An 8,895-nucleotide genomic window follows, 5' to 3' on the forward strand; every position below is an offset into this window, starting at 1 on the left:
CACACACTCTCTCCCGAGGTGTCTTTATCGCACGCATGCTCTCGATATAACCCTCCCTCCCTCTCGTAACCATTTACGACTGTTTTCACTAACCTTTATCACAAGCACTCTTCCTCTCGCAAGCATACACACGCACAATCCCCATCGACCCTTTCTATATACATAGACCTGCCTACGTGTCTCCTATACGCACATTATCTTTAGGCCCGTCTCTCACACATTGTCTCACACCTCTCTTCCTAATCGACGAGTATGATTCTAGCAGAGCATTCTGTAGGATTCCCCTTAAAGTTAGTTTGGATGAATAGTAATATCAGAGATAAAGGGGTTACCTTAGTCCGAGAACCTAGGGTTACAAATCCTAGCCGGCATTGTCAGTGGACACAGAGTCCTTCACAATTATGCTATCTTTGTCTTGTACGACTAGTCATCCATGGGTCTCCCTAAATGCGTCACAGGCCAACCAATGTGGCGCAGGACGGAACCGAACAAAGGGCCTCACCTCGACCCACCGGACCTTACGCGGTGACACACCCTTTGCCCCCCACGTCTCATTATCTTCTCACACCCACACATACCAACATAGACACCACACAAAAAAATATATTCTCCTGGTGCCTCTATCCACTCCCCCTTGCATATACACACTCAAGGGAATCTCTCGCCGTGACGTCATATTCGTCTCTCTCTAGACCACTCTCATTTCTCGTGTTATCTCTCCCACGCCCCCCGCCGTCCCCTCTATCCATGCCTCTCTCGAATATGTAATTGTAACACCAATGATGCGGCTATATCTCCCATGTGTCGGAGCATGACTTAGAGGCATAACCGCATTGTAGGCACGTCGCAAGAGGGGTAATCTTTACACATCCCATGTACTGAATAAGAAAGAGGTACAGAGTTGGCTTACAATCGCCACTTCACACAATACATAAATATAGCATTACATCATCCAGATACAATCAAGGTCCAACTACGGAACCAAAATAAAGACAACCCCAAATGCATAAGATCCCCGATCGCCCCAACTGGGCTCCACTACTGATCGTCTGGAAAGGAAACGTAGTAATGTCCCGAGTCCTCATCGAACTCCCACTTGAGTTCAGTCGCATCCCCTGGAATGGCATCATCGGCACGTCCATCTGGCTTTGGAAGTAATCTGTGAGTCACGGGGATTCAGCAATCTCACACCCTCGCGATCAAGACTATTTAAGCTTATGGGTAGGGAAAAGGTATGAGGTGGAGCTGCAGCAAGCACTAGCATATATGGTGGCTAACATACGCAAAAGAGAGTGAGAAGAGAAGGAAAAGCACGATCGAGAAGCTACAACGATCAAGAAGTGATCTTAAAAAGTACTTACGTTCATGCATAACACGAGACCGTGTTCTCTTCCCGGACTCCGCCGAAAAGAGACCATCACGGTTACACACGCTGTTGATTCATTTTAATTAAGTTAAGTTTCAGGTTTTCTACAACCGGATATTAACAAATTCCCATCTGCCCATAACCGCAGGCACGACTTTCAAAAGTTCAAATCCCTGCAGGGGTGTCCCAACTTAGCCCATCACAAGCTCTCACGGTCAACGAAGGATATTCCTTCTCCCAGGACGACCCGATCAGACTCGGAATCCTGGTTACAAGACATCTCGACAATGGTAAAACAAGACCAGCAAAGCCACCCGAATGTGCCGATAAATCACGATAGGAGCTGCACATATCTCGTTCTCAGGGCACACCGGATGGGCAAGACGCCAGGTTGGCATAGACCCTGGTTGCCCAGGGGGCGCCGGACATCTCTCAGGTTGGACCAACACTTAGAGAAGCACTGGCCCGGGGGGTTAAAAAAGATGACCCTTGAGTCCGCGAAACCCAAGGGAAAAAGGCTTGGTGGCAAATGGTAAAACCAAGGTTGGGCCTTGTTGGAGGAGTTTTATTCAAGACGAACTGTCAAGGGGTTCCCATTATAACCCAACCGCGTAAGGAACGCAAAATCAAGGAACATAACACCGGTATGACGGAAACTAGGGCGGCAAGAGTGGAACAAAACACCAGGCATAAGGCCGAGCCTTCCACCCTTTACCAAGTATATAGATGCATTAAAGTAGACAAGGTATAATAATGGTATCCCAACAATAAACATGTTCCAACAAGGAAGAAACTCCAATCTTCACCTGCAACTAGCAACACTATAAGAGGGGCTGAGCAAATTGGTAACATAGCCAAACAACAGTTTGCTAGGACAAGGTGGGTCAGAGGTTTGACATGGCAATATGGGAGGCATGATATAGCAAGTGGTACGTAACGCGGCATAGGCATAGCAATAGAGCGAGCAACTAGCAAGCAAAGACAGAAGTGATTTCGAGGGTATGGTCATCTTGCCTACAAAGTTCTCCGAGTTGACGTAAGCTTGATCCGCGTAAGTGTACTCAACGGGTTACTCGATCACGTACTCGTCTCCCAGCTCTACCCAAGTCAAGAACACAAGCAAAAGGAACCACAATCAACCATGGTGCAATGTGCAAGCAACATGATGCAAAACATGGCATGATATGCGGGATGTAATATGCAATGCATATGCGTGCTCCGGAAGGGAATGATTGAACCAGGACTCAACTTGGCAAACCAAGAGTGCCGCTGGAAATATGAGTTGATTTCGGTCGAAATCGATATAAAGATCACCGGAATCGGATGCACGGTTTGCAAATGGCAAGCAAAACAATAATGGCACAATTCTGCGATTAACTGCACGATGCCATCTAGAATGCAACAAGAAATTAAGCTACTGCACTCTAACATAGCAACAAAGCACATCGAAGTGATCCACTCAAGATTCTTGACAAAAGATGAACACTGAGCTATGGCTAAATCACGCAAGAGCAGGTTCAAACAAGCATGGCAAAAGTGCAAAAGATATCAGCATCTCAGACTTAGTGAAAATAACATGTCAGGATTTAACATCAGGAAGCAATGTTTAGAGCAAGATAACAACATGCTACAGGAACATATCATGGCAAATCAAGGCATGGCATGAAACTACTCAAAGCATATAACAAAAGTCCCTTACTGACCATAAGCCAAAAGGGCACAGAAAACATGATGGCTCCCATGTAAACATAGCAAGTTTCGTTAACAGATTCAGACGTAGAAGAAAACTGGACATGGCAAAAACAGAGTTACGTAGGCATGTTTGCGAGCTCGATGCACTCACCACAAGGCATTGCATGACAAAATAAGCATACACACAGAAAGAAGACATTATCAAGAAGCTAACAAGGGCAATAACAACCTCATAGCATGCATGGATCAACTACAACAACCTCGGCAAAATTGATTAACACGTAAACAATCTGCCAGGAACATTTTATAGCAAAAGTAGAGAAAGATTGAGTCATGCTAGGTACTCCATAATTGCAAACAAAGACATGGATGGATATAACATAACAATATCTCAAAATCATCCTTACTGAACATGCTCAAAAGAGGCATGGATCACTCTGTAGCAACATGAATACATGGCATAAAAATAACATCAGGGAAATGACTTAGAAGAATTCTAAGTCCCTGAAATCAGCAACATCACGAGAGCTACTTTGCATGCATGTGCTAGTAACCAAATTGATCACAAAAATACATGGCATACACCCCTGTAAAGATGGCATAGCATAGCCCAAAACACATGTAGGGCTCAAGTTCATAGGAGGCACACAATAATCATGGCAAAAATGACAAATGCTCATAATCTGTTAAGAAACAGAAACTAACATTATATAGCACTCTTGCAACAACATTTTAGGAATCAAGATGGACTCAAACAAGCATGGTGCAATGGAATGAAATGAAGAGGACGAATAGATGAACGATTTGATATGCCAGTCGCAAGAAACGGAGCTACGGATGATGAGATATGGCATGATGAAGAATGCTAGAAAATATAAGAAACTGGGGACTTAGAGAAAAAGAGGGGTCAACCCTAGGTTCTTCTCAGATCCAGATCGGGCCACGGTTTGCGAAGTCCGCCGGAGTCTCGCCGGAATTGATGGACGTGGTGGCCGGGGACGCGGGAGAGGAACTCGGGGAGGCACCGGCGTTGGCTAGGCCGGCCGGCGCGGGGTCGGGCGGCGCGTCGCCGGAGTTGGCGCGGCACCGCGGGGCACGGTGCGGGGTCAGGCGAGGCTCCCGGCATCGACGGCGACCAGCGATGGCGGCTGCGGCGGCGCGGCGGCGAGGAGCGCCGACAATGGGGCGGCGGGGCGAGGCACGTGGAGGCGCGGGGCGGCGATAGGCCGGGCGGGCTCGCCGGGCCGCGGCGGCGGGTGGTGGTGGAGGTGCCATGTGGCGCACTATGATTGGTCGGGCATGGCGGCGGACGCGTCCGGCCAGATCCGGACGTGTCTGGCGGCGCGAGGAGAGGGGGAGCTAGGGTTTCGTCCGCGAATTTCGGAGGGGGAGGCCTATTTACAGATTCTGGGAGCTAGGAGAGTCCAAATGAGGTGCAGTTTTCGGCTACGCGATCGTGATCAAACGGCCGAGAGGATGGAGAGGGTTTAGATGGGTTTTGGGCCACTTTTGAGGGGTGTTGGGCTGCAACACACATGAGGCCTTTACGGTTCCTCAGTTAACCGTTGGAGTATCAAACGAACTCCAAATGGCAGGAAACTTGACACGCGGTCTACCGGTAGTATACCAAGGCCGCTTGGCAAGTCTCGGTCGAATATGAGAATGTTTAACACCCGCACACGAAAAGAGGCAAAAGGGGACACCGGAGGACGTAGGAGTGCCGGAATGCAAAACGGACAACAGGGAAAATGCTCGGATGCATGAGATGAACACGTATGCGAATGCGATGCACATGATGACATGATATGAGATGCATGACATGGACAAAATGCAAAACGAAGACAAAACCCAACCATGAGGGAACATCATAACTTAGAGCCGGAAATGACAAGAGTTGGAATACAAATATGGCAAGTAACATACGGGGCATTACAACACTCCACCACTACAAAAGGATCTCGTCCCGAGATCTAGGACTAGAAAAACTCCGGATATTCGGAACGGAGGTGGTCCTCGCGTTCCCAGGTAGCTTCCCGGTCGGAATGATGTGACCACTTCACTTTCAGGAATTTGATAGACTTGTTGCAAGTCTTGCGCTCAGTTTCTTCAAGAATAGCAACGGGATGCGCATGATAAGATAGGTCTTCTTGGAGATCAATCTCTTCGAAGTTGATGGTGCAGTCAAGAGTCTTGAAACACTTGCGAAGCTGAGACACGTGAAACACGTCGTGCACATTTGCAAAGTTGGATGGAAGCTCAAGTTGATAGGCGAGATTGCCTCTTTTGCTAATGATCTTGAAAGGACCCATGTATCTAGAGGAAAGCTTCCCTTTGATACCGAAGCGACGAGTACCTTTCATTGGAGAGACGCGGAGGTAGACATGGTCTCCGATCTCGAAAGCTAAGTGACGATGCTTGCTATCATAGTAAATCTTCTGGCGCGATTGCACGGCTTTGAGATTTGCACGAATGACTTTGCACATTTCTTCAGCCTATGTGATCAAGTCATTGCCAAGAAGTTGGCGTTCACCAGTCTCTGACCAATTAAGAGGAGTACGACACTTTCTGCCATAGAGGATCTCGAATGGGGCCTTGCCCGAACTCGCTTGGAAGCTGTTGTTGTAGGAGAACTCGACATATGGAAGACAATCTTCCCACTTCATACCGAAAGAAATGACACATGCCCTGAACATATCTTCAAGAATTTGATTTACTCGCTCGACTTGGCCACTAGTTTGAGGATGGAAGGCTGTGCTGAAGCGAATGCTGGTGCCCATAGCCTTCTGAAAGGAATCCCAGAACTTAGAGGTGAAAATGCTTCCATGATATGAAGATGTCAACTGCGGAATGCCGTGCAAGGAGACAATCCTGGAGGCATATAGCTCTGCCAACTATGCTGCTATGATAGATTCTTTGATAGGAAGAAAATGAGCCACTTTAGTGAGCTTGTCGATGACAACGAAGATAACATCATTGCCACGCTTGGACTTGGGAAATCCAGTCACGAAGTCCATGTCAATATGGTCAAACTTCCATTCTGGAATGGCAAGAGGTTGGAGGAGACCAGCTGGCCGTTAGCGTTCTGCTTTCACTCTTCTGCAGACATCACATTCATTCACGAACTGAGCAATCTCGCGCTTCATTCGACTCCACCAATACGACTGCTTGAGGTCATGGTACATCTTTGTACTTCCAGGATGAATAGATAGGAGTGAATTGTGAGCCTCATTCATAATGACTTTACGAAGGTCACCCTTAGGAACAACAATTCGATCCTCGAAGAATAGAGTATCTTTGTCATCAAGGCGATAGTACTTGTACTTGGGTTGGCTCTTGGCAATCCCAATCTTCACCTTCTTCACCATAGCATCAAGAAGTTGAGCCTCACGAATCTGATCTTCCAAAGTAGGAGAGACTTGGAGGTTGGCAAGGAATCCTTGAGGAACAACTTGGAGATTAAGTTTGTGGAAAGCTTCACAAAGATCCGGTTGGAAGGGCTTGAGAATCAAACTGTTGCAGTAAGCCTTCCTGCTCAAAGCTTCAACAATGACATTGGCCTTGCTTGGAGTATATTCAATACTCGGATTATACTCTTGAATCATCTCGACCCAACGAGTCTGCCTGAGGTTGAGGTTGGGCTGAGTGAAGATGTACTTGAGACTCTTATGATCAGTGAAGATGTCCACTTTTCTTCCCAATAAGAGATGTCTCCATGTTAAAAGAGCATGGACAACTGCCGCCAACTCGAGGTCATGAGTGGGGTAGTTCTTTTTCTTGGGCTTCAACTGGCGAGAGGTATAGGCCACAACTTTCTTCTCTTGCATTAACACAACACGGAGACCTTGCAGGGAAGCATCACAGAAAACCTCGAATTGTTTGGATTCATCAGGAGGAGTCATAACTGGAGCTGTGACTAACTTCTCTTTGAGGGTGTTGAAAGCCACATCACATTCAGGTGTCCAGACATACTTCACATGCTTCTGGAGAAGGTCGGAAAGAGGCTTCGCGATCTTAGAGAAATTCTCAACGAATCTTCGACAATAGTTCACGAGCCCAAGGAAGCTACAGAGTTGCTTCACATTCTGAGGCGGTTCCAATTCACAATTGCAGACACCTTTTCAGGATTAACAGCTATGCCCTTGGCGGAGATGATATGCCCAAGGTAGAGAACCTCATCGAGCCAAAACTCGCACTTTGAAAACTTCACATAGAACTGATGTTCTCTGAGTTTGTCCAGCACCAATCTCAAGTGCTTGGCATGATCCTCCTTGTTCTTGGAAAAGACCAAAATGTCATCGAGATAGACCAAGGCGAAGTCATTTGTGTATGGGTTGAAGATGAAGTTCATCATGTGAGAGAATGTTGGAGGATCGTTGACAAGGCCGAAAGACATGACAGTGTATTCATAGGAACCATAGCTTGTTCTGAATGCTATCTTGGGGATGTCTTGTTCACAAATGCGAATCTGATGATAGCCCATACGGAGGTCAAGCTTGGAGAATACTTGAGCACCTTTGAGTTGTTCAAAAAGCTCATTGATGTTGGGAAGTGGGTACTTGTTCTTTATGGTCTTCTTGTTCAATGGACGGTAGTCGACGCAAAGTCGGTCCGTTCCATCCTTCTTCTTGACGAAAAGAACACCACAACCCCAAGGAGAAGAAATTGGTCGGATGAGACCCATACGCTCTTGTATATCGAGTTGTTTCTTCAGCTCCTTCAACTCTTCCGGTCCAAGCTTGTAAGGATGTTTGCAAACAGGTTCCATGCCAGGCTCAAGATCAATGACGAATTCAACTGGCCGGTGAGGAGGCATTCCTGGAAGCTCTTCTGGAAAGACGTCTTGATATTCACAAACGACTGGAATCTGAGAGATGGCATCCAACTCGCCCTTCTCGTTGAGAGAAAACAGTCGAATGGTATCATCACGAGCTGCATAGATGATCACATCCTCAGACGAGTATGTCAATTGAATTCACCTGGCAGCACAATCAAGTTGAGCCTTGTGCTTAGAAAGCCAGTCCATGCCGAGAATTAGATCAATATCCGAGTTACCAAGGACCATTGGAGAGGATAGAAATTTATAATCTCGCATCTTGATAGAAACATCCGGAGCCATCATTTTGGTGTTCATGAACAAACCCGGAGAGGAAACCGCTATTGGCTTAGGCAATTCGACAGTATGAAAATCGTGCATGGATGCAAAAGGCTTCGATATGAATGACAAAGATGCACCAGTATCAAAAAGAACTCTTGCAGGAATATCATTAACAGGAATGTTACCCATGATCACTTCTGAAGAGTCCTCTGCCTGAGCTGCGTTCAGCACACTACAAAAAAAAGACACATCCGTGACATTTTGGGCCGAACGAATTTTTTTGTCATACATATGACACTTCTATGATGATAATTGTGACAAAACCCGGTATCATCATAGACGTAGTGGGCTCCTACTTCTATGACAAAAAATCATGACAGAAAATGGGCTTTTTGTCCTGGGCGGGCCGGAGACGCAGCTGCATGACATTCTTTGGGCCGTCCATGACAGAAAAAACCGTGGTAGAAGCGAGGGGGAGGAAAATTTCGGGGAGTTCCCAGTTACGGTGGGAGGTCGGGGGCCGAGCGATGCATGTTTCTCTCGTACACGTATGCGCGTGTGTGCGAGGCGTTGGCTCTAACTGAACCCGAGCGAGGCATTGGGCTCTAACTAAACCCGAGCGATTGCACTGCAGGCTACGCGTTACTGAACCCGAGCGATCGATCGATGGCTGTTAACTGAACCGATCGAACAATTCCTTCGCTACTGCTGCTAATTGAAGCCGATCGATGGGATGAACAGT

The sequence above is a fragment of the Triticum dicoccoides genome, chromosome 7A, assembly GCF_002162155.2.
Source record: "Triticum dicoccoides isolate Atlit2015 ecotype Zavitan chromosome 7A, WEW_v2.0, whole genome shotgun sequence".
Classification (NCBI taxonomy): domain Eukaryota; kingdom Viridiplantae; phylum Streptophyta; class Magnoliopsida; order Poales; family Poaceae; genus Triticum; species Triticum dicoccoides.